The sequence below is a fragment of the Coregonus clupeaformis genome, unplaced genomic scaffold (genome assembly GCF_020615455.1).
Source record: "Coregonus clupeaformis isolate EN_2021a unplaced genomic scaffold, ASM2061545v1 scaf0005, whole genome shotgun sequence".
Classification (NCBI taxonomy): Eukaryota; Metazoa; Chordata; class Actinopteri; order Salmoniformes; family Salmonidae; genus Coregonus; species Coregonus clupeaformis.
The window spans coordinates 518,704-545,684 of NW_025533460.1; the positions used below are offsets into that span (position 1 = coordinate 518,704).

General features: G+C 44.8%; 1 protein-coding gene across 1 annotated transcript in view; it reads right to left on the reverse strand.

The window, feature by feature from the left end:
- The window catches only part of LOC121577823 (nck-associated protein 5-like), a 118,343-nt gene that overhangs the window by 48,266 nt on the left and 43,096 nt on the right, over window positions 1-26,981 (reverse strand). The window contains exon 3 of the mRNA XM_041891740.2: window positions 813-884. The gene's annotated coding sequence lies outside the window, so the exon portion shown is untranslated. The remainder of the gene's footprint in view (window positions 1-812; window positions 885-26,981) is intronic.

Here is a 26,981-nt window from a genome sequence, read left to right on the forward strand (position 1 = left end):
GGAGGGGTACCCACCGGTGAGGCTGGCTATCCACTGGTGTACGTGTGTAGGAGGGGGTACCCACCGGTGAGGCTGGCTATCCACTGGTGTACGTGTGTAGGAGGGGTACCCACCGGTGAGGCTGGCTATCCACTGGTGTACGTGTGTAGGAGGGGGTACCCACCGGTGAGGCTGGCTATCCACTGGTGTACGTGTGTAGGAGGGGGTACCCACCGGTGAGGCTGGCTATCCACTGGTGTACGTGTGTAGGAGGGGGTACCCACCGGTGAGGCTGGCTATCCACTGGTGTACGTGTGTAGGAGGGGGTACCCACCGGTGAGGCTGGCTATCCACTGGTGTACGTGTGTAGGAGGGGGTACCCACCGGTGAGGCTGGCTATCCACTGGTGTACGTGTGTAGGAGGGGGTACCCACCGGTGAGGCTGGCTATCCACTGGTGTACGTGTGTAGGAGGGGTACCCACCGGTGAGGCTGGCTATCCACTGGTGTACGTGTGTAGGAGGGGGTACCCACCGGTGAGGCTGGCTATCCACTGGTGTACGTGTGTAGGAGGGGGTACCCACCGGTGAGGCTGGCTATCCACTGGTGTACGTGTGTAGGAGGGGGTACCCACCGGTGAGGCTGGCTATCCACTGGTGTACGTGTGTAGGAGGGGGTACCCACCGGTGAGGCTGGCTATCCACTGGTGTACGTGTGTAGGAGGGGGTACCCACCGGTGAGGCTGGCTATCCACTGGTGTACGTGTGTAGGAGGGGGTACCCACCGGTGAGGCTGGCTATCCACTGGTGTACGTGTGTAGAAGGGGGTACCCACCGGTGAGGCTGGCTATCCAATGTGCAGAAAGATAAAAGGTCAGTAATGATGCCCTTCAGCCCCGCAATTTACCTGAAAAACACACAAAAAGACAAAACGTTAGTCTCACATTATTCCCAGGGTTAATAATTTAGTTTAACATACATCTTCCCTAAAAGACAAGACACACCAACAACAACATTGTAATTCCCCAAAAGGTCATACATGGCATTAACTTGTGTTACAAAAAAGCAAAACATATTTTCTAGGGCTGACCCCATTTAGTCAACTGGTCAATTGTTTGGTAGATAGGCTGTTGGTCGACTGAGATTTTTTTAGTCGAGCAGTGGCAAATATATACAAATAATTTATGGCACATGAGACATGTCTGAATTACGCCTGTCTGAGTGGTCTAATCCATTGTGGAGGCCGCGGGGATGGCACACCAGTATCACAGTAGTAGATTTACCTTTAATTAACATAATTTCTAATCTACAATGTTTGTTTGGTTACGGTAATTTCTGTTAATGCATTCAATATACTATTATTACGGTCTTAATGTTGTCATTGTAGGAGTGGACACGTTGTTTGAAGAGCGCACAACCTAGGCTACACTTGTGAGAAAAAGGTTTTGGTTTATTTAATTCCATTTACAAGTTGTCAGTTTATTCATTGTCTTTTGCTTGGAGTGCTCCTGTCAATCTTGAGTAAGGACACGCACCTGATTATGCATAGAAGTAGGCATGAGATACCTGGCCTGCGCACAAATGTAAGCCTATATTTCGCAACAAAGCCTCCTTCACTCATGCTGCTAAACATGCCCTCGTAAAACTGACTATCCTACCGATCCTTGACTTCGGCGATGTCATTTACAAAATAGCTTCCAACACTCTACTCAGCAAATTGGATGTAGTCTATCACAGTGCCATCCGTTTTGTCACCAAAGCCCCATATACTACCCACCATTGTGACCTGTACGCTCTCGTTGGCTGGCCCTCACAACATATTCATCGCCAAACCCACTGGCTCCAGGTCATCTATAAATCACTTCTAGGCAAATCCCCGCCTTATCTTAGATCATTGGTCACCATAGCAACACGCACCCGTAGTATGCGTTCCAGCAGGTATATCTCACTGGTCATCCCCAAAGCCAACACCTCCTTTGGCCGCCATTCCTTCCAGTTCTCTGCTGCAAATGACTGGAATGAACTGCAAAAATCTCTAAGCTGGAGACACTTATCTCCCTCACTAACTTTAAGCATCAGTTGTCAGAGCAGCTTACCGATCAGTGCACCTGTACACAGCCCATCTGTTATTAGCCCACCCAACTACCTCATCCCCATATTGTTATTTACATTGTTATTTATTTTGCTCATTTGCACCCCAGTATCTCTATTTGCACATCATCTTCTGCACATCTATCACTCCAGTGTTAATACTAAATTGTAATTATTTTGCACTATGGCCTATTTATTGCCTTACCTCCATAACTTACTACATTTGCACACACTGGATATATATTTTATATTGTGTTATTGACTGAACGTTTTGTTTTTGTTTATTCCAACGTATCGCACTGCTTTGCTTTATCTTGGCCAGGTTGCAATTGTAAATGAAAACTTGTTCTCAACTGGCTTACCTGGTTAAATAAAGGTGAATTAAAATAAAATAAAAATAAAAATATAATGTATGGTTTTGCACGATATTCCAAATGCCTGTATCGCAGAATCAAGTATTTTTTTTTTTTTCGTTTATATGAGCGTTTATGTCCGCTTCTTCTCATGTTGTCTTTTTGGTCTCGTCTCATTCGCTCCTTCTGTGTTGTGCACCTTCTCATCTACACCAGAGATCTGTATATAATGACGAGATGCTCATGTCTCCGCACTAATAATGGGAGTCGTTGTCCCAAAGGCGGGAAGGCAGGCGACAAGCTTAGGTTCAAAATAAGCGCATAGAAACGCATTGGGCTTATTTTGGAAAGATTTTGGCGAGAGTGACACCTCTCGCTTGGCCTCCTTCTCCCAAGTCCCTCCCCCTACCACTCACAACAACAAAGATTAGAGATCACTTCTTCCTCTCTGACAAACGGTTTCAACTCGCTATTTGCATTTGAGGTTTGGTCCAACATAATCGGTTATATGGACACATGGAGACATTATTTTACTGTAATAGACGAGAAGTTAACTTTTCGAACCATACCCTGTTTCAACTCCTCAAATTTCGAGCAGATCAGACACTACTAAAACGGATGTACCAATTAACATTTATTCTGGAAAAAGAATGCTCAGTTTGTCGCACGCGCATTACGGTACCATGTACCGCTAGTAGCATTTTAGTCAAATAAAGACTGTTATACTAGCTGTTTAGTCTGTGTTTTATAAATGTGCAATAACCATAAAACAATTATATAAGGAATTGGCAACTCGTTCTCATTCTGATAAATAAGGTAGGCCACTTGATTTCAAAATCTGAACAAAGTGGACAGGCTGTTCAAACAGTTGGAGATGGACAGAAGGTTGTGTTCATAACAATTAAACTGTTTTGCCTTGTTAGCTGAATTCAGAGCTTGTAAAATTATACCTAGATCCAAGTTGTCTAAACTTGAAATATAAATATTAGCTGGCTTGTGCACGTGGGCTTGTGCTTGAGAGATTGTTTATGAGACGGGTGTACATTTTCTATAATGCCTGCTATTTTATTATTGAATGTGCATTATGCATGGTTCTGGTTAAATTTTGTAACAAAAATGACATTTTTATCAACAGACCTGAAAGCCAGATCAGTGATTTTGCAAAAAAAAAGCAGGTACAACTATTTTGATAAAATAATTACATTATTAGTGGGGCTTATGGTTGTGGAAGGCGTAGGTATAATTTCACAAGCTCTGAATTCTTAGATTATTGCTGACTATTTTAAATGCAGTGTATGACCTTTAATACAATAAAGCTTATTTAGAGAAAACATAGTAAAAAAAATATATATATATATATACACACACACACACAGTGGGGGAACAAGTATTTGATACAATGCCGATTTTGCAGGTTTTCCTACTTACAAAGCATGTAGAGGTCTGTAATTTTTATCATAGGTACACTTCAACTGTGAGAGACGGAATCTAAAACAAAAATCCAGAAAATCACATTGTATGATTTTTAAGTAATTAATTTGCATTTTATTGCATGACATAAGTATTTGATCACCTACCAACCAGTAAGAATTCCGGCTCTCACAGACCTGTTAGTTTTTCTTTAAGAAGCCCTACTCTTCTCCACTCATTACCTGTATTAACTGCACCCGTTTGAACTCGTTACCTGTATAAAAGACACCTGTCCACACACTCAATCAAACAGACTCCAACCTCTCCACAATGGCAAAGACCAGAAAGCTGTGTAAGGACATCAGGGATAAAATTGTAGACCTGCACAAGGCTGGGATGGACTACAGGACAATAGGCAAGCAGCTTGGTGAGAAGGCAACAACTGTTGTCGCAATTATTAGAAAATGGAAGAAGTTCAAGATGACGGTCAATCACCCTCGGTCTGGGGCTCCATGCAAGATCTCACCTCGTGGGGCATCAATGATCATGAGGAAGGTGAGGGATCAGCCCAGAACTACACGGCAGGACCTGGTCAATGACCTGAAGAGAGCTGGGACCACAGTCTCAAAGAAAACCATTAGTAACACACTACGCCGTCATGGATTTAAATCCTGCAGCGCACGCAAGGTCCCCCTGCTCAAGCCAGCACATGTCCAGGCCCATCTGAAGTTTGCCAATGACCATCTGGATGATCCAGAGGAGGAATGGGAGAAGGTCATGTGGTCTGATGAGACAAAAAATAGAGCTTTTTGGTCTAAACTCCACTCGCCGTGTTTGGAGGAAAAAGAAGGATGAGTACAACCCCAAGAACACCATCCCAACCGTGAAGCATGGAGGTGGAAACATCATTCTTTGGGGATACTTTTCTGCAAAGGGGACAGGACGACTGCACCGTATTGAGGGGAGGATGAATGGGGCCATGTATCGCGAGATCTTGGCCAACAACCTCCTTCTCTCAGTAAGAGCATTGAAGATGGGTCGTGGCTGGGTCTTCCAGCATGACATCGACCCGAAACACACAGCCAGGGCAACTAAGGAGTGGCTCTGTAAGAAGCATCTCAAGGTCCTGGAGTGGCCTAGCCAGTCTCCAGACCTGAACCCAATAGAAAATCTTTGGAGGGAGCTGAAAGTCCGTATTGCCCAGCGACAGCCCCGAAACCTGAAGGATCTGGAAAAGGTCTGTATGGAGGAGTGGGCCAAAATCCCTGCTGCAGTGTGTGCAAACCTGGTCAAGTGTCACGATCGTCTTGAAGAGAAGTAGACCAAGGCGCAGCGTGATGAACAAACATACTAGACTTTATTACCGTCAGTGATAATAAGCACACTAAACAAAACAAGAAACGACTCGTGACGTCCACGGTGACAATGACCGAACACGGAACAAAAACCCACAAACACAAAGTGAAACACAGACAGTTAAATATGGCTCCCAATCAGAGACAACCAGCCGACAGCTGACACTCGTTGCCTCTGATTGGGAGTCACACAGGCAAACATAGAAACAGACAACTTAGAACCCCCAACATAGACATATAACACATAGAATAAACACACCCTGGCTCAACAAATAGAGTCCCAGAGCCAGGGTGTGACAGTACCCCCCCCCTAAAGGCGCGGACTGCGACCGCGCCTAAATACGAGCAAAACAGGGGAGGGCTGGGTGGGCATTCCTCCTCGGCGGCGGCTCCGGCCCGGTCTTGCCCACCACCCTCCAACAAACCCCCCATAGCGCCCCCTGGTCCGGTCTGGCCCCGCTGGCTGGAGCTGGACTGGACGTAGCAGGAGCGGTAGGCTTCAGCTCCTTAGTGGAGCAGTAGAGCGGTACCTGAATTGGCACCGATGACCCAGGCACGGGTTGTGCCGGACTGACGACTCGCACCCCTGGCTTGGTGCGAGTGGCAGGAACGGGCCGGGCCGGGCTGGCGACGCGCACCGTAGACTTGGTGCGAGTGGCAGGAACAGGCCGGACCGGGCTGGCGACGCGCACCGTAGACTTGGTGCGTGGAGCAGGGACAGGCCGGGCCGGGCTGGCGACGCACACCGTAGGCTTGGTGCGTGGAGCAGGAACAGGCCGGGCTGGGCTGGCGACGCACACCGTAGGTTTGGTGCGTGGAGCAGGGACAGGCCGGGCTGGGCTGTCGACGCACACCGTAGGCTTGGTGCGTGGAGCAGGAACAGGCCGGGCAGGGCTGGCGACGCACACCGTAGGCTTGGTGCGTGGAGCAGGAACAGGCCGGGCTGGGCTGGCGACGCACACCGTAGGTTTGGTGCGTGGAGCAGGGACAGGCCGGGCTGGGCTGGCGACGCACACCGTAGGCTTGGTGCGTGGAGCAGGGACAGGCCGGACAGGGCTGGCGACGCACACCGTAGGCTTGGTGCGTGGAGCAGGGACAGGCCGGGCCGGGCTGGCGACGCACACCGTAGGCTTGGTGCGTGGAGCAGGGACAGGCCGGACTGGGCTGGCGACGCACACCGTAGGCTTGGTGCGAGTGGCAGGAACAGGCCGGGCCGGGCTGGCGACGCACACCGTAGGCTTGGTGCGAGGGGCAGGAACAGGCCGGGCTGGGCTGGCGGCGTGCACCTTACACTTAGTGCGGGAAGCAGGAACGGGCCGGACCGGACTGGTGACGCACACCACTTGCTTGGTGTGAGGAGCGGGACTGGGCTTCATCATAACCCTCCGCTCCCTCAGCTGCCTACCGAGTTCCTCTCGCCGTGCCTCATTTCTCACCCTTTCCCTAATCGCCTCCAATAGCTCCATCCTCTGCAACACTAACTCCTGCTCCCTCTGCGCCAGTAGCCCCCTTAACCTGGTGGCCTCCTCACCTAATCGCCCTGTGGCAGCCTCCTGCTGCCCAGTCGCCCCTGCCGTGTGCCCCCCCCTAAAAAAATTTTTGGGTTGCCTCTCGACCGTCCGACGTTGCTCCCACGTCCAGGCTGCCTGTTCCTGGACACGCTGCTTGGTCCTGGTATGGTGGGTTTTTCTGTCACGATCGTCTTGAAGAGAAGTAGACCAAGGCGCAGCGTGATGAACAAACATACTAGACTTTATTACCGTCAGTGATAATAAGCACACTAAACAAAACAAGAAACGACTCGTGACGTCCACGGTGACAATGACAATGACCGAACACGGAACAAAAACCCACAAACACAAAGTGAAACACAGACAGTTAAATATGGCTCCCAATCAGAGACAACCAGCCGACAGCTGACACTCGTTGCCTCTGATTGGGAGTCACACAGGCAAACATAGAAACAGACAACCTAGAACCCCCAACATAGACATATAACACATAGAATAAACACACCCTGGCTCAACAAATAGTCCCAGAGCCAGGGTGTGACATCAAGACCTACAGGAAACGTATGATCTCTGTAATTGCAAACAAAGGTTTCTGTACCAAATATTAAGATCTGCTTTTCTGATGTATCAAATACTTATGTCATGCAATAAAATGCAAATTAATTACTTAAAAATCATACAATGTGATTTTCTGGATTTTTGTTTTAGATTCTGTCTCTCACAGTTGAAGTGTACCTATGATAAAAATTACAGACCTCTACATGCTTTGTAAGTAAGAAAACCTGCAAAATCGGCAGTGTATCAAATATTTGTTCTCCCCACTGTATATCATGAATCGCCCATAAATTTGAAAAACTGTAGATATGAGTTTTAGGCCATATCGCCCAGCCCTAGATGACAGTGGAGAGAAAGGTGGCATGAGAAAATTGGGAGAAAGAAAGAAAGAAAGACCAATATAGAGATGGAGACGGAGGGGGAGGTTGTGGGGGTGGATTTCTACCCATCTGAACGCAATCAAAATAATTCTACCCTCGGGGCATTTCTAAGCTCTTGCCAAGAGCCCCCATCCCCCTCAGCCCCCCCTACCCTACCCACCCCAACCCGGCTTGGGATCTATCCTTTCCCCAAAGACTGGGTTAGGGTACGATCACAGAAACTTGAATATTAATCCACACTCACATGCATGATAAGTCCCATTCCACCATAACTAGCTCATCAAAAGAACTCAAATATATGCAAATGTTAATTAATCGAGTGCTGGGTGGGTGGAAAGGGAGGGGGAGTGATCTGAGCTGTGCTTTACAATAGAATCTGGTGCTTATAGGGGTTAAAAATAGAGCAGATTAAACAATCAATCAGTCAAACAATAATACATTTGATCTGAGGGCCCTTTGAATATGGCACGGTAAGAATCTGCACATTCTACAAAACAAACCACAATTTGTTGAAATTAATTGGTCACAGCAATGGGAGAAACTCCTGGAAAGGGCATAGAAGAACTGAAAAAGCTATGCAAGCGTTTTAAGAAAACTCTGTGCATCACTACTGCAATAAAATAGCTGTGCCAGTTTGCTATAAGTCACAGGGTGAACTGCAAAGTTTGGATAACATGTCCACTAAATCTTCCCCCCTCGCAATCATTTTTGCCAACTCTGCTGAACAGACAGACAATCCCCACATCCATGTTTCTCACAGACCTCAGCCAGACACAGCGTATACTCACTTAGGATGCAGCACAATATTCCCTTCATAGGGCTCTGTTCAAAATTTGTGCACTATGGGCCCTGGTCAAAAGTAGTGCACTATATAGGGAATAGGGTTCCATTTGGGACGCATACTCAAACTAACCAGCCAGGTCTAAAGCGCCACCATCTTGATCAATTTTACCTCAAAAACTTCTAAGAGTTTGATCTCCTCTGAGAGTTACAGTCTCTCTCTGCCTGAGTCAGTGCTGTGACATTGCAGTAGTCAGCAAAGTCACCAGACAGAGCGTAGTGGAACAGAGCAGAACAGGCTGGGGCTGCTGAGGAGCTATAAAACCCCAGCCGGTCATTAAGGAGACAGATAACCTCATATACCTCAAACTGGTTTATCAACAGAAACAGCATCTGTCTGTATTTTAGTGGAGGACTCACTGTGTGTTGACTTCACTGAGAGGAGACATTAAAATACGGGACATTTTAGAGGCTTCGTGAGAGTCTTAAATTCACCATTCTCATCATGGAGTTAGGTTTTTTGTCTATGTTGAGCCCTTCGGTATTTGTGAAGGTTGGTTGGCCGTTCGTTGAGGCACATGACAAAGTTAGTTGGCATGAATCAAACTCTGCTAACAACACTCAAAGTCACGGACGTGTCATCAAAGTCATGGACGTGTCATCAAAGTCATGGTTAGGAAGAGATGTCTAGCTCTTTGACCACACCCAACTGCATGGCATACATACCAACACTGGCCAGCCAACTGGCATGAATACCCCATGCTTAAGAGGACTCCTGAAACGAGATCAAATACTGTGGACTGGCTCTCACACAAACCCGCTATCAAGAACTCCATGTCTCCCCCTGGTCACTTTGCGGAGACCAGAGCTTGTCCATTAAAATCTGTTTTTAATGTGGACCTGTCTCAGTACGAGAAAACAGCAAGCAATACTAGTACAGCTATTAGAACAATTCAGCACAGCACAATTCAATACCTAGTGAGGACAGAGGAAAATCCAGTGTTCAAAACACATTCTGGAGGAGTTTGAGGCACATATGAACAAACACAACACTACCCTCATTTCTAAGCCTTGTGTCAATACACCAGAGTACCATTTCCCCAGGGCTTATTACAGTTAATAATTGGTATAGGACCCTCCTTTTTTCACTGTTTTGCCCATATTTTCTCGAAGTACAGGGATATCAGAGCTGCACTTGGCATTATTATAATGTACCATGTGCCTGTTGTGTACGCTAAGCATGCCCAAGCCAACTCTAGTCTATAAACAGTTGCTTGAAGCTTTGTTGACACTACTTATACACAGTATAATATCACGCTGCTGACTAAGTAGAGCAGCAATATCAACTGAAGCCTGCAGTGCCCCAAAAATGGATTAGTCCCCCTGAGGGCGTCTGGTTATGACTACGCCAAATTGAGTATTTGGGGCTAGTAGCAGATCCATGCCAATGGGTGACCCCTCATGCACACCCCTCTCCACAGCAGCCCAGCTGTTCTGCCTACCATGCTGCTCCCCCTCATCATGTAGAGCTTCTGATCACCGCCCGCCACAACAAATCCCAGGCAAAAGCCTGCCAACACGCGGATTAGCAGCCCGCTGACAAATTAGGCACACACAGAGACAAAAAACAACAGAAAGCAAATAAAAACACTAATATATAAGCGTACAGGGAAACACTTTTACTGTATGCAACAATTTGCTAGAACACATAATCTAATAAACAAATGCTCATTAACACAGAACTACACACTATGTACACAATGCCACCCTCTTCCGAAAATACACAAAATAAATACACTCACGCAAACACACAAACATGCAAAAAATAGCAACCAAAACTGCACGTTAGTCTCTCCCTCCTTTCTTCCAGTTCTTCTCCACTCATCACCTCATTGGTCACTGGACGTTCCAGAGCTCCTGTTCCTCCACTGGGGAATGACTGGGATCAATATGAAATAAACCCTACGTACAGGAATGAGAAAATATCCACAGCACAGAACGCCTCTGCCAGGCAGCCACTGCTCCAGTCACAGTGTCAGCTGGGCCAGCCTCGTGCTGCAGTGACAGCCTCTCTCCCTCTCTTCTCACCCAGAGAGGAGGAGCAGGAGGAGGAGAGGGGATGTGTGTCCTTTCTAAATCTCTCTCTATCTGAGGCTCAGTACTGAGATGTCAGGGCCATCCTAGTGTAGCAGTAGCAGTGGTAGCAGCAGCAACGTTGGCGTATTGTGTGTGTCTGCAGTAGCGACTGCCATTGTTTTATTTTATTTATTTAACCTTTATTTAACTAGGCAAGTCAGTTAAGAACAAATTCTTATTTACAATGACGGCCTACCAAAAATGCAAAAGGCCTCCTGCGGGGACGGGGGCTGGGATTATAAAATATATATGACCAAATACACATCACAACAAGAGAAACAACACAACACTACATAAAGAGAGACCTAAGACAACAACATAGCATGGCAGCAACACATGACAACACAGCAAGGTAGCAACCCAACATGAAAACAACATGGTAGCAGTACAAGACATGGTACAAACATTATTGGGCACAGACAACAGCACAAAGGGCAAGAAGGTAGAGACAACAATACATCACGCGAAGCAGCCACAACTGTCAGTAAGAGTGTCCATGATTGAGTCTTTGAATGAAGAGATGGAGATAAAACTGTCCAGTTTGAGTGTTGTTTGCAGCTCGTTCCAGTTGCTAGCTTGTTCCAGAGGCCTAGCCGAGAGAGAGACAGAGAGAGAGAGAGAGCGAGAGAGAGAGACAGAGAGAGAACACTAGCCAGCGCTAAAGCACATAAGAGCATGCAATAGAGAGAAGAGGTAGAGTGAGAGAGAGAGAGAGAGAGCGAGAGAGGCAGGCCCTCCTCCACTCATAGACTAACCCTGCCTACTACAACAGCTGTGGACGAGCCCCTGTGTGCTGCTCCTCCTCCTCTCCTTGTGCCCAGAATTAACTCTGTAGCTGCTAGCTGGCTGAGGGGGAGCAGGGAGGGAGGGAGCAGGGAGGGAGGGGGGAAGTCAAAGAGGGGGTTAATGTTTCCAAAAGGGACAGAGTTAGCCTATAGACAAAGCCTGGGGAGGGGAGAGTAGTGTACATCCGCCCAGCTCCATCCACACATTTTGAGTTGAGCGGGGACAGGGGGCTGCCAGCTAAGAGGATTTCCAGCCCCTGAAAGAGAGAGGCTGCAGTCTAATAAAGTCACACACAATGACTTGAATGGGGAAGTGGAGCTCTCCTAATTGTGAATCGATAATGTAAAATTTCTGGTTTTATTCTGTGAGGAATAAGAGGAATTATAAACTGAGGGGGAGGGGCCAGGGAGTGGAGGTTTTCTACACTCTACGATTGTAGATTAAACGATGTCTTTCATCTATAGAGCAAGCTCCAGGCTACTTTAATCTTAGATCTATTAACATTTGAACTATGGTTGCAAAATCTAATAATAACAGTTAAAAATAGATGAATACTTCAAAATGGAAGATTTTGTTTTTAAGGGGTGAAAGGTGAATGAGCTGCCGGCCGCAGAATGTTTTTCCATGGACCATATGCTGAGGGTGCAGAGATGGAATTAGACTGGTGTAGAGACATGTTTCGTCCCCACCAAGACAGGTGGCTACTACAAACTACTACACACTTAGGGTAAAGATGGTGGCAGGTTGTAAGCTACCTGCCGTATGTGGGCGGCAGGTAGCTTAGTGGTTAAGAGCGTTGTGCCAGTAACCGAAAGGTCGCTGGTTCTAATCCCCGAGCCGACTAGGTGAAAAATCTGTCGATGTGCCCTTGAGCAAGGCACTTAACCCTAATTGCTCCTGTAAGTCGCTCTGGATAAGAGTGTCTGCTAAATGACGTAAATGTAATGTAAAAATGTGTGTCTGTATGTGTGTGTCTGTATGTGTCTAGTCACAGACACACACTGTCAGCCTGTCTCGTGCTGGAAGAAAACACCCACACCACCACCAGCCGCTAAACATGGATACATGCCTACCCACCACCCACACACCAAATCCCCCCCCACCATTCATTGATACTATGTGGTCCTGACTCCTGGGCCTACCCTGCTACTATCACACCCACCCACCCACCAACCACAGGACTGCCCTTCCTCCTCCCAAGGAAAAACGGCATGCTATGTCAAATGGGGAATTTACATCTATAATACAGCACTCAATATTTGGAATCTACCTTTCACATAAACGGTCATACCACACTGACAAACCACCCCCATACACTCTCCTATAAAGACATTACATTTCTTGAAAATAAAATGTATTCTACTGTGACCCTATTTTGGACCTGTTGTCAGACAGCAGGGGTGGGTTGGAATCTTTGCATTGATTTACAGTCCATGGGGTATGTTGGGATTAGAAAGGGTAGGGAAAGTAGCGTCTGTTCTTAGACCACCCTCTATCTATCTCCTTCCCTGTGGTGGAAAAGAGAATCAAATCAAATCCATTTTTATTTGTCACATACGCCAAATACAACAGGTGTAGACCTTACCGTGAAATGCTTACTTACAAGCCCTTAACCAACAATGCAGTTTTAAGAAAATAGAGTTAAGAAAATATTTATTAAATAAAAAAAGACAATGAGGTTATATACAGGGGGTACCGGTATCGAGTCAATGTGCAGGGGTACAGGTTAGTTGAGGTAATTTGTACATATAGGTAGGGGTAAAGTGACTATGCATAGATAATAAACAGCGAGTAGCAGCAGTGTAAAAACAGGACCTAGTATTTAGGTCCTGGATGGCAGGAAGCTTGGCCCCAGTGATGTACTGGGCCGTACGCACTACCCTCTGAAGCGCCTTACGGTCAGATGCCGAGCAGTTGCCATACCAGGAGGTGATGCAACCGGTCAGGATGCTCTCGATGGTGCAGCTGTAGAACTTTTTGAGGAACTGGGGACCCAAGCCAAATCTTAGTCTCCTGAGGGGGAAAAGGCGTAGTCGTGCCCTCTTCACGAATTTCTTGGTGTGTGGAATTCTGTATATAACTTCCTCCCGTGACTAAAGCGCCTCTCAGGGTGAGAGAGACGACTCACGTCTGGGGGAGAGGAAGAGGGTGATAGTGTGGTCAGATGGGGAATGTTTTACATTGGGGCTCTGTAGTTAAAAGAAGCAGCCTAGTATACGTTTATAAACTCAAACTCAAAAGGTTCTCTCTGTTCTTGAAGAGTTGAAACAGTGCATGTTTTGTCTCCCCTACTGTATATGGTTGGCGTTGTCCTAATGCTCAAAGGTCCTCGCTGTCGACTGTGCATTGTGGTTCGTCTCTCACTACCCCAGGGCAAATGGTTGACAGCTAGAGTAGACTGTAGACACACTGCTGAGAGACTTACACACACCCTCGCTGTTTTTGAACTTTTCCTGTTGGAAAACAATATCCCATGTATAAATACATTAAATGTACACCAAAAATATGTTTAGAGCAAAATGTTGTTTTTCAGACACAAATGCAAACTTCACACTTTAATTTCAGAGAACACCTGAACCACCTATTAAGATGTGCCTTTTGTTAAGTAAATCAGGTGATAAATCAGCTGAAAAGGACACTGGAGTAGGACTTGAACCATTGTAATACCTGACTGTCTGGGAGGATACCCCTCTCTTTGAAAAATACAGCCTGACACGCTAGGGTTTCACACAAGCAAAATGCTTCGAATTAAGTTAAAGTTTATTTGCCATATGTAATAAATTCATTGTAAATCTTACTCAAAGCTTAAAAACCACCTACACTACTCAGTCAAATTGGAGTGCGTCATTAACATGTTACCCCAACTTGGCTGGCTTTCTTCAAGGCCTGAGGGAGGCAGTGAATAGCCTCTTAATGGGAAAGACACATTTAGCCATGTCAAGCTAAAGGGTTCCTAGCCTGAGCAGCTAATAAAACTACGTGGCTCTGAAACATACAGGCTGCGTATCAAATAGCACACTATTCTCTTTATAGTGCACTACTTTTAACAAGGTTAACAGTATTGCACTATATATGGAATAGTATGCCATTTGGGATGCATTCACGGTGTGGCTCTGGGTCTTACGCTAGTCACTGATAGTCACTGTAGTTGGCTCTATAAGCTCCATTACCCATACACTTGTTCAGACACACCCCCACTGAGTCAGACAAGCCCACGCTAACACTATCATTACTGAAGCGTTCAGCCACATGCCTCAAGAAAGACACCCTTTAACCAGCCGCCGTCTACTGGATTTCTATAGTTCCCCATGTATGAGGCATTCATAATGGAAATCGAGGTTACATTGACAATTAAGTATGGTCAGTAATATATTTCTGCCTATATCAGCAAATTTCCCCCAAAACGGGTGACGCATCAGTTCTTTGAAAGAACATCAGTAACAATAAATAATAATAATAATAATAATAATAATAATAATAATAATAAGCCATTTAGCAGACGCTTTTATCCAAAGCGACTTACAGTCATGGGTGCATAATTATTATTTTTTTGTGTATGGGTGGTCCCGGGGATCGAACCCACTACCTTGGCGTTACAAGCGCTGTGCTCTACCAGCTGAGCTACAGAGGACCACTATAACACACAACTGTTATGAATGGAGAAATTTTTAAAGTAGCATGATTGTAGGTCTGAAGCTCCATGATCAGCACCTATGGTTTGTGTTACAGTAGGAAGAACTGCAATAATAAGACTTCTCTGCAAAACACTGTTCCTCATGTGGACCGACTCAGACAAACAAAATACCTCACAACACAAACCCAAAAACAACATCCTCACTTCCCTTTTAACAACAGCTTCATTACGTTACTGACAAAAACACATCCGTCAGCAAATGTTGTTTTATCATAATGTTTATATAGCACTAAACGTGTGTGTGCGTGCGTTTGTGTGATAGAACTGTGTGCAAAGTGAAATCGTCACACTTCTCTCTTACTACAGCATAGCTCCCTTTTGCATCCCCCTACTACTAACCCCAGAACAGTTTTTGTCTTTGCTTGGCCATGGAAACCCATTTCATGAAAGTAAAGCCAGTGTGTATGTATGCGGATGACTCAACACTATACACGTCAGCTACCACAGCGACTGAAATGACAGAATAACAACAACAAAAATCCAGAAAAATGCATGTCAAAAATGTTATAAATTGATTTGAATTTTAATGAGGGAAATAAGTATTTGACCCCCTCTCAATCAGAAAGATTTCTGGCTCCCAGGTGTCTTTTTTACAGGTAACGAGCTGAGATTAGGAGCACACTCTTAAAGGGAGTGCTACTAATCTCAGCTTGTTACCTGTATAAAAGACACCTGTATAAAAGACACCTGTCCACAGAAGCAATCAGATTCCAAACTCTCCACCATGGCCAAGACCAAAGAGCTCTCCAAGGATGTCAGGGACAAGATTGTAGACCTACACAAGGCTGGAATGGGCTACAAGACCATCGCCAAGCAGCTTGGTGAGAAGGTGACAACAGTTGGTGCGATTATTCGCAAATGGAAGAAACACAAAATAACTGTCAATCTCCCTCGGCCTGGGGCTCCATGCAAGATCTCACCTCGTGGAGTTGCAATGATCATGAGAACGGTGAGGAATCAGCCCAGAACTACACGGGAGGGTCTTGTCAATGATCTCAAGGCAGCTGGGACCATAGTCACCAAGAAAACAATTGGTAACACACTACGCCGTGAAGGACTGAAATCCTGCAGCGCCCGCAAGGTCCCCCTGCTCAAGAAAGCACATATACAGGGCCGTCTGAAGTTTGCCAATGAACATCTGAATGATTCAGAGGAGAACTGGGTGAAAGTGTTGTGGTCAGATGAGACCAAAATGGAGCTCTTTGGCATCAACTCAACTCGCCGTGTTTGGAGGAGGAGGAATGCAGCCTATGACCCCAAGAACACCATCCCCACCGTCAAACATGGAGGTGGAAACATTATGCTTTGGGGGTGTTTTTCTGCTAAGGGGACATGACAACTTCACTGCATCAAAGGGACGATGGACGGGGCCATGTACCGTCAAATCTTGGGTGAGAACCTCCTTCCCTCAGCCAGGGCATTGAAAATGGGTCATGGATGGGTATTCCAGCATGACAATGACCCAAAAACATGGCCAAGACAACAAAGGAGTGGCTCAAGAAGAAGCGCATTAAGGTCCTGGAGTGGCCTAGCCAGTCTCCAGACCTTAATCCCATAGAAAATCTGTGGAGGGAGATGAAGGTTTGAGTTGCCAAACGTCAGCCTCGAAACCTTAATGACTTGGAGAAGATCTGCAAAGAGGAGTGGGACAAAATCCTTCCTGAGATGTGTGCAAACCTGGTGGCCAACTACAAGAAACGTCTGACCTCTGTGATTGCCAACAAGGGTTTTGCCACCAAGTACTAAGTCATTACATTTACATTTTAGTCATTTAGCAGACGCTCTTATCCAGAGCAACTTACAGTTAGTGAGTGCATACATTATTATTTTTCATACCTCCCGTGGGAATCGAACCCACAACCCTGGCGTTGCAAACGCCATGCTCTACCAACTGAGCACTTGTTTTGCAGAAGGGTCAAATACTTATTTCCCTCATTAAAATGCAAATCAATTTATAAAATTTTGACATGCATTTTTCTGGATTTTTTTGTTGTTATTCTGTCTCTCACTGTTCAAATAAACCTACCAATAAAATTATAGACTGATCATGTCTTTGTCAGTGGGCAAACGTACAAAATCAGCAGGGGATCAAATACTTTCTTCCCTCACTGTATACACCTGTCAGCAACGGATGTGGCTGAAATAGCCGAATCCACTAATTTGATGGGCTGTTCACATAATTTTGTATATATAGTGTACCTTATAAGATAAGTATCTCAATGCGAACACCCACAGTGAGTCTCCCTGTTCAGCCTGGTCTGCCCCGGTGTAAGGAAGACCCTCCAGGGACCAACAAGGACACAGACACTGGTGACAAAATCAATGAGGGTTTACAGCTCCCCTCTCAATTAGAGATCTACCATCTGAATTATACATTGGCTCTCTCCCTGCATCTCACAGAGAAACAGGACAGGGTGTTTCAAGCTCAACAGCCTAAAGCTAGATTTTCACTACATGTGGTCAGACTGCTCCGAACTGTAATTCACATAGAGACAGTACTTAGTTGTTGCGCATCCGGTAGATGTACATCAGTGGAGGACCATCCTCCTCAGTGAATTTCATAAAAATAAAAATAGTAAAACATTTAAATGTTATCCTTTTTAGATAGAACTATACTAAATATATTCACGTCACCAAATAATTGATTAAAACACACTGCTTTGCAAAGAAGGTCTACAGTAGCCTCAACAGCATTCTGTAGAGTAGCAACATGGTGTAGCTGGAGGACAGCTAGCTTCCATCCTCCTCTGGGTACATTGACTTCAATACAAAACCTGGGAGGGACATGGTTATCACCCCCTTCCATAGACATACACAGTAATTATGACAACTTCCGGAGGACGTCCTCCAACCTAATCAGAGCTCTTACAGCATGAACTGACATGTTGTCCACCCAATCAAAGGATCAGAGAATGAATCTAGTATGAAATCATAAGCTACAGCTAGCTAGCACTGCAGGGCATAAAATGTGGTGAGTAGTTGACTCAAAGAGAGAGAAAGACAATAGTCGAACAGTTAAATGAATTTCTTCAAAAATTAAGGACAAGCAAAAGAGAGAGCTATATATTTTTTTCACTTTCACTTACTTATCTAGCAAATGCAGCTAGCTAGTTAGTTTACCCTACTCAAACACCCAGCTCAAACAGAGGGATGCTATGTTAGCTAGCTGGCTGTGACGATCCAACACAACACTGGAACTCTTCCAAGTCAAGGTAAGCTTTTGGTTTTACTAATTTATTGCCACCGGGGCCCGTCGGTGTAAGTGCTAAACTGCTTAAACACTGTACACTAACATTACTGCATGATTGTAGCAGGTTTACTAACGCATTAGTTATATTAGCTATGTTGACTATGACGTTACTTTAGCTAATATGGTGACAACGATGTAGGCTATGTGTAGCAGTTATGAAATGGTTTGGCTTGGAAAGGTTTTTTCGCCTGGTCACATACAGCTGATGTGTTGTGCATTGACGTCCACAAGTGACGAAGGGAAAATATGAGAGGAGGAGAGCGCATAGATACGAGAAGGAATACAACGTGGCTGTTATGAAAGTGAACTGTGTTTACGTGTGATCAGGGGTGTATTTATTCCGCCGATTCTGTAGAAAAACGTTTCTTAAATGGAACAAAACGAGGATAAACAGACCTGAATTTGTCCAATATAAACTCTTGTTTGCATCTGTTGGACTAATGATTACACCCTAGATCAGCTAGTGTGCAAAGCGGTATGAATGTGTCACTGTCTGTCCATGTCTCACTGTCTGTCACCTCAAATTTTTCTCTCGACCTGTGTGCACCTACGTTGTAAACTTTCATTCATAGGCTAGGTTGTAGCAACCTCATGATGGGTATAGGGAAAATTTGAGTATCATGTAGTAGCCTAAACCTATCCATGTTACATTGAACTGGGTGAATGGAATATGAATGACAGTAATCTAATATGCTGTAATAGAAAAGGTCATGCTCATAAAAAAAAAAAAAATCTACCTCACTCATCTTAAAACGGCACCGACCGCCACTTATGTACATCTACCTGAACACTACCGACCTTGGGCCCTGTTCATTCAAACCCGCTAACCATCAGCGACACTACTCCTCCGGAGCTGCAAGAGTTCACGTTTGGATTAATGTACTCAAACACTGTTTACAGTGTGAAACATAATAATAGCTCATTAATCAATAAAAGCATATTCATTTAACCATGCTCTTGCTGTGCGAGAGGAAGTTGTTTTTATATAATTGATTGTATTTTATTACGGATCGGTTCTTTCAACATGTAAATACCTCTCACAAAGACAAGTAGTGATGCAGTCAATCTCTCCTCTACTTTGAGCCAGGAGAGATTGACATGCATGTTATTAATATGTTAGCTTAAGGGCCAGCAGTGCTGCCCTGTCCCTCTGTGTCACTTGACCATGACTGGGCAGTAGTCCAGGTGCGACAAAATTAGGGCCTGTAGGACTTGTTTTGTTGATAGCGATGTCAAGAAGAGCAGCGCTTTATTACGGACAGACCTCTCCCTATCTTAGCTACCATTGCATCAATATGTTTTGACCATGACAGTTTACAATCCAGGGTTACACCAAGCAGTTTAGTCTCCTCAACTTGCTCAATTTCCAGATTCATTACAATATTAAGTTGAGGTTTAGGGTTTAGTGAATGATTTGTCCCAAATACAATGCTTTTGGTTTTTGAAATAATTAGGACTAGCTTCTTTCTTGCCACCCATTCTAAAACTGACTGCAGCTCTTTGTTAAGTGTTGCAGTGATTTCACTTGCTGTGGTAGCTGGCATGTATAGCGTTGAATCATCAGCATACACACAGATTTTACTCAGTGCCAGAGGCAGGTGATTAGTAAAGATTACTTTTTTTCAAAGGGGCCTAGACAGCTGCCCTGGGGAATGCCTAACTACCTGGGTTATGTTAGAGGCGCTTCCATTAAAGCCAGACTCAGTAAGTGCAAAATAAAATAATGCATTTTCAATTTTGGTTTATCTCTCTCAAATAACAGATATTAAGTCTTAATTAGACGTATTCAGTGCTTTCATGCCACAGCACTGGAAATACTGGAGCTTTTTTCAATTTCCCCCCCTTCAGGTGTGTTTACATTTTGCAGCTGATTTCTCAGCCAGGCGACGTGATGACGTAGGGCTTAACTGTCACTCTGCCGTAGTGCCGTTTAGGCTTGCTGTAGATCCAGTCGGACTATAACCAAAGACACTGGTAAGAGTACTTTTTGAAATAAAACATTCAATTATTTTATGTAATTAGCCATCATCAATTATAATGTACACTTTGTTCTGTTCTGGAAAATAGCTAGTTTCTGCCAACCTGTTCTGCATGTTCTGTAGTGTTTAGCTTTGTTCTGCCTGTTGGCTAGACAAGGCAGCTACTAGTAGCTAGCTGATTAAATTAGTTAGATTGCTAGCTAGCTAGCGAGCTAACAGTTAGCTAATGTTAGGCTTGTCATAATAAAAAATGCTTGTTTTCATTTCATGTATTAGCAAAACATTTTGAGTATATTTGTGTTAGCTAATTAGTCACGTTTGTCTTCCTTCCACAACATAAAAATCCAAAAGAGCTAACGTTATCAGACATGGCGAGGTAATATAGCTAATATCTAATGACCATATGAATTTATCAATAGTTGTAGCTAAGTTAGGTAGCTATCAGTCATAGCTAGGTCTACGAAAAATTTAAAGCAAATAATATTACCATCTACTAATTGCTATTCTTACATAGAGTATATTTTTTGTCAATTGCTGGCAGCACAATTTCAAATTTCTGGTACAGGTAAATGTACTTGGTGGATAAAGGTGATCCTAATTCTTGAATGATTGCTTTTAGGAAAATCTGCTGCCTGAACATGGCACACATAGGCCTACACAGAGAGGGAGAGCCAGGGGCAGAGGTCCAAGGGTCCGTGGAGGATTGCTGAGGGCCAGTGTAGAGACAGGGGCCCATGTAGAGAGCAGGGCAAGTTGATCAAACAGGGCCAGGGGAGGGAACAGGGGGAGAGGTAAAAGGGGCAGAGGCGGAATCTGGGAAATATCCCTGGCTGACAGAGAGAGAGTTGATCATCATTGTCAAGATGGACGTGCACAGGTGGAGGTTTGTAAACTACATTACACCATGTTTGATTAGTCTAAACCAAATCTAGACCAGATTGTCAACTCTGGCACTCATGTCAACCAGGAAATATAGCTCTTTTTCTTTTTTACTCATTAACTTTAGGTGTATCTTGAACAGCTGTCGGGGAGAGAGAGGCATGGTGTCTTGATGATGATGCTGGAGAGGACACCAGGAGCACTTTTTTGATGTGGTCCATCTCATCCAGGCCAACCAAGGAGGTGTGGGGGGAGGCCCTTTTTGGTGCACCTGTGGCAGGTGGCATGAAATGCCAACTGACATTGAGAAGAAGTGCTGTGGTGGGGTGCCAAATATCTGCATCAGTACAACGCCACACATATACACTTACTGCCTGGAGCCTGGAAACCTGAGGAACATCAGGGTTTATAAGAATGAACGGTTAGCCCTGGATGAGAGCGAGGAACAGGGAGAAGACCATGCATAGTACAGGCATGCTGCCTACCGGCAGTTCATCTGTTGGCAGCATGGCATGCTTCGGCAGGGCCACAGAATTGTTATTCCAAGCTGCTGCGTGTGGCACATCAGAGACGCTTTCCCTGACCTCAATGGCCAGTATAAAGGATTAAATCCTGGCAGACTGACCTAGAGAATTCTGTCCATGCATTTTGAACGGTTTTGTTTGTTTATGTGTTCGCTAACTCTAACCCACTCTTTAATGAAAACAACTGATGTTACAGACAAAGGTTGAACATAGTGTAAGTGCAAAATTATTTATTTATTCCACAAATAGTTCAAAATGTTTATATGAAACAGAATCATAGAACAAATAATTTGACGGTGAGTAACTATATTTATTTAGACATAAGACAACATTCATGAGTGACAAAGTATTCATAAGGTACACTACATGACGAAAAGTATGTGGACACCTGCTCGTCGAACATCTCATTGCAAAATCATGGGCATTAATATGGAGTTGGTCCGCCCTTTACTGCTATAACAGCCTCCACTCTTCTGGAAAGGCTTTCCACTAGATGTTGGAACATTGCTGCGGGGACTTGCTTCCATTCAGCCACAAGAGCATTAGTGAGGTCGGGCACTGATGCTGGGCGATTTGGCCTGGCTCGCAGTCGGCGTTCCAATTTATCCCAAAGGTTTTCGATGGGGTTGAGGTCAGGGCTCTGTGCAGGCCAGTCAGGTTCTTCCACACCGATCTCGACAAACCATTTCTGTATGGACCTCGCTTTGTGCATGGGGGGCATGGTCATGCTGAAACAGGAAAGGGCCCTCCCCAAACTGTTGCCACAAAGTTGGAAGCACAGAATCGTCTAGAATGTCATTGCATGCTGTACCGATAACATTTCCCTTCACTGGAACTAAGGGGCCTTGCCCGAACCAGGAAAAACAGCCCCAGACCATTGTTCCTCCTCCACAAAACTTTACAGTTGCCACTATGCATTTGGGCAGGTAGTGTTCTCCTGGCTTCAGCCAAACCCAGATTTGTCAGTCGGACTGCCAGATGGTGAAGCGTGATTTATCACTCAAGAGAACGCGTCAGAGTCCTATGGCGGCGAGCTTTACACCACTCCAGCCGACGCTTGGCTTTGCGCATGGTGACCTTAGGCTTGTGTGCGGCTGCTCGGCCATGAAAACCCATTTCATGAAGCTCCCGACGAACAGTTCTTGTGCTGACATTGCTTCCAGAGGCAGTTTGGAACTCAGTAGTGAGTGTTGCAACCGAGGAGAGACAAGTTTTACACGCTATGCGCTTCAGCACTCGGCGGTCCCGTTCTGTGAGCTTGTGTGGCCTACCACTTTGCGGCTGAGCAGTTGTTGCTCCTAGACATTTCCACTTCACAATAACAGAACTTACATTTGACCAGGGCAGCTCAAGCAGGACAGAAATTTGACAAACTGACTTGTTGGAAAGGTGGCATCCTATGACGGTGCCACGTTGAAAGTCATTGAGCTCTTCAGTAAGGCCATTCTACTGCCAATGTTTGGCTATGGAGATTGCATGAATGTGTGCTCAGTTTTATACACCTGTCAGCAACGGGTGTGGCTGAAATAGCCAAATCCACTAATTTGAAGGAGTGTCCACATACTTCTGTATATTTACATTTACATTTTAGTCATTTAGCAGACGCTCTTATCCAGAGCGACTTACAGTTAGTGAATACATGTTTGTTTGTTTTTTTTGTTTGTTTTTTTTCATACTGGCCCCCCGTGGGAAACGAACCCACAACCCTGACGTTGCAAACGCCATGCTCTATCAACTGAGCTACATCCCTGCCGGCCATTCCCTCCCCTACCCTGGACGACGCTGGGCCAATTGTGGAGTCTCCCGGTCACGGCCGGCTGCGACAGAGCCTGGATTCGAACCAGGATCTCTAGTGGCACAGTTAGCACTGCGATGCAGTGCCTTAGACCACTGCGCCACTCAGGAGACTATGTATATATTTACAGGTGGATTGTGTAGAGGGGACTGTACAATAAATTATCAATTATTGCTATTTATAAGCAAATGAGGTCTATTTAATTTAGTAGAGGAGACTGTAAAATAACACAATGGACAAGAACATAATGGTGGTTATTTGTAATTGTTATTTACTAGAAACTATAGGAACTAATTGTTAGCTATTGGTATTCAGTGTGTATGTGAGCTTATACGTGCGTGTGTGTGTGTGCGTGCGCATGTGGACATGGGGTTCCAGTCATTGTCACTGTTCAGATCCTCGGAAGAGGGAGGAAAATATACATCTAGAAACACTCTGTTTGACCCTACAGCTCCTGGATGAGCGGTGGTGGAATGTCAGGGAGAAGGCCAAGATTCCTTGGGTCACTGGCTACACGAGGGATGATCCTTGGCATTCCTACGTTGGATGCCAACCTCTGTCTGACCACACCTTCTTGCAGATCAGGGATTTAACTGTAGGGTTTTGGGATCTTCTTCGCAAACACTGTCCATATTTCTTTTTAAAGTTTCTATAGTAGCTGAGGGTATAGAACACAGAACAGCAAAGAAAGAGTAATTATTATTACAATATCAAGATATAGGCAGTAAAATGAGCTGCTGCACTGAACTAGTTTGGGCAGGTTCTGGTTCTGACCGGCGATGTACATAATAGTCCGCATGTGCAGAACAGACGAGTGCCGGCATACATCAGAATATGATTCTGGAATGCCTCCAGCTCTGCAGTTAGCCTTATGTTTGTTGTCCCATCAAACATATACAAATATATATAACATATATATGATTTACAGTACTTAAAAGCCAGGTATTTATGGATATCTTTAAGTAGGTCTGTAATGTAAAAAAACTAACATGGTTTTGAGACCTACTTTACACAAAAAGGAGGGATGTAGTCATCAGAGCTGTCCTCCTCCGATGTCACTTCCTCATCCGATTGTATCCAACTGATGGCACATCCTCTTCCATTTCCTCTTCTGATGTTTTCCTGATGTCCTCTACCCAATCAATACTACAAGAAATAGCAGAATAATGAAAAGGGTGCATGAGTTACAGATTGAAAGACTGTAGTTGTATTAGACCATTCGGAGTATCAAAAAAGTTACAACAGAAAGCTACAAAAATAAAATATACTTGCACACTGTTTATGGGTCGGTTGTACTGATTCTGATCCACACTGATGAAACTGGCAGTGTGTGTCACCAATACTCATTTGGTTCATACTTACAGTGCATTCGGAAAGTATTCAGACCCCTTCACTTTTTCTACATTTTGTTACGTTACAGCCTTACTCTAATGACAAAGCAAAAACTGGAAATATCACATTTACATAAGTATTTAGACCCTTCTCAGGTATTCTTGGGTATAACATTACAAGCTTGGCACACTTGTATTTGGGGAGTTTCTCCCATTCTTCTCTGCAGATCCTCTCAAGCTCTGTCAGGTTGGATGGGGAGCGTCGCTGCACAGCTATTTTCAGGTCTCTCCAGAGATGTTAGGTTCAAATCCGGGCTCTGGCTGGGCCACTCAAGGACATTCAGACTTGTCCCAAAGCTACTCCTGCGTTGTCTTGGCTGTGTGCTTAGGGTCGTTGTCCTTTTGGAAGGTGAACCTTCGCCCCAGTCTGAGGTCCTGAGCGCTCTGGAGCAGGTTTTCATCAAGGATTTCTCTGTACTTCGCTCCATTCATCTTTCCCTCGTTCCTGACTAGTCTCCCAGTCCCTGCCGCTGAAAAACATCCCCACAGCATGATGCTGCCACCACCATGCTTCATCGTAGAGATGGTTATTGGCCAGGTGATGAGCGGTGCCTGGTTTCCCCCAGGCGTGACGCATGCCATTCAGGCCAAAGAGTTTAATCTTGGTTTCATCAGACCAGAGAATCTTGTTTCTCATGGTCTGAGAGTCCTTTAGGTGCCTTTGGGCAAACTCCAAGCGGCTGTCTTGTATCGTACTGAGGAGTGGCTTCTGTCTGGCCAGTCTACCATAAAGGCCTGATTGGTGGAGTGCTGCAGAGATGGTTGTCCTTCTGGAAGGTTCTCCTATCTCCACAGAGGAACTCTGGAGCTATGTCAGAGTGACCATCGGGTTCTTGGTCCCCTCCCTGAACAAGGCCCTTCTCCCCTGATTGCTCAGTTTATCCGGGCGGCTAGCTCTAGGAAGAGTCTTGGTGGTTCCAAACTTCTTCCATTTAAGAATGATGGAGGCCACTGTGTTCTTGGGGACCTTCAATGCTGCAGAAATGTTTTGGTGCCCTTCCCCAGATTTGTGCTTAGACCCAATCCTGTCTCTGAGCTCTACGGACAATTCCTTCCACCTCATGGCTTGGTTTTTGCTCTGACATGCACTGTCAACTGTGGGGCCTTATATAGACAGGTGTGTGTCTTTCCAAATCATGTCCAATCAATTTAAATGTACCACAGGTGGACTCCAATGAAGTTGTAGAAACATCAAGGATGATCAATGGAAACAGGATGCACCTGAGCTCAATTTCGAGTCTCATAGCAAAGGGTCTGAATACTTATGTAAATAAGGTATCTGTTTGCGAACATTTCTAAGAATAAGTTTTCGCTTTGTCATTATGGGGTATTATGTGTAGATTGATGAGGATTTTTAAAATATTTTTTTATCCATTATAGAATAAGGCAAAATGTGGAAAAGGTAAAGGGGTCTGAATACTTTCCGAATGCACTGTATGTGAAAAAGAATTACAGTAATCATTATCCTAAATTGTATCATTGGGCAACATAATGTATATGTTTGAATGAAATGTTCATATTTTGCAAGTTTTCTAAATTACATTCAAGATACCTTACCTGTCATGTATGGACACGTCATTTATGAATATATCAGGATCTTCTTTTAGAAAGTCACACCCACTGTAAAATAATATGACATTTTTGAGTAGGTTACCACTGCATACAAGTTAAAAAATAGGCTATTATTAGTTCGAAGTCATGCCATCTTACCTGAACAACACAGTCGAGCTTGACGCAATGACAATGTGTTAGACAGAGCATGCACTTCGAATGCTCCATCTTTGGCAGGGGTGGATGTGGATGGATCTCTTAGTCCCTTCTGGTAACTTTGAGGAAAATACGAAAGGTATTGCCGCTGCAATATCAACCACATATTCTCCAAATTACAGACACTATTTGGCAAACTATCCTGGCCTTGTAAATGGGTTGCTAAATTTTTACTTATCGTTAGCTAGCTAGCCAAGCTGGGTAGCAATGTTACACATCACACAAACGGTAACAAATTGACAGTAGGTGTAGAAAGCTGCGGTGTCATTGTAGCTAGCTAGCAAAGAATAACAGAGCAGAGCATGTCACTTTGTACTGGGAGCTAACAACTTTGTAACCATTTACAACTACTTTGTTTCAAGAGTGTC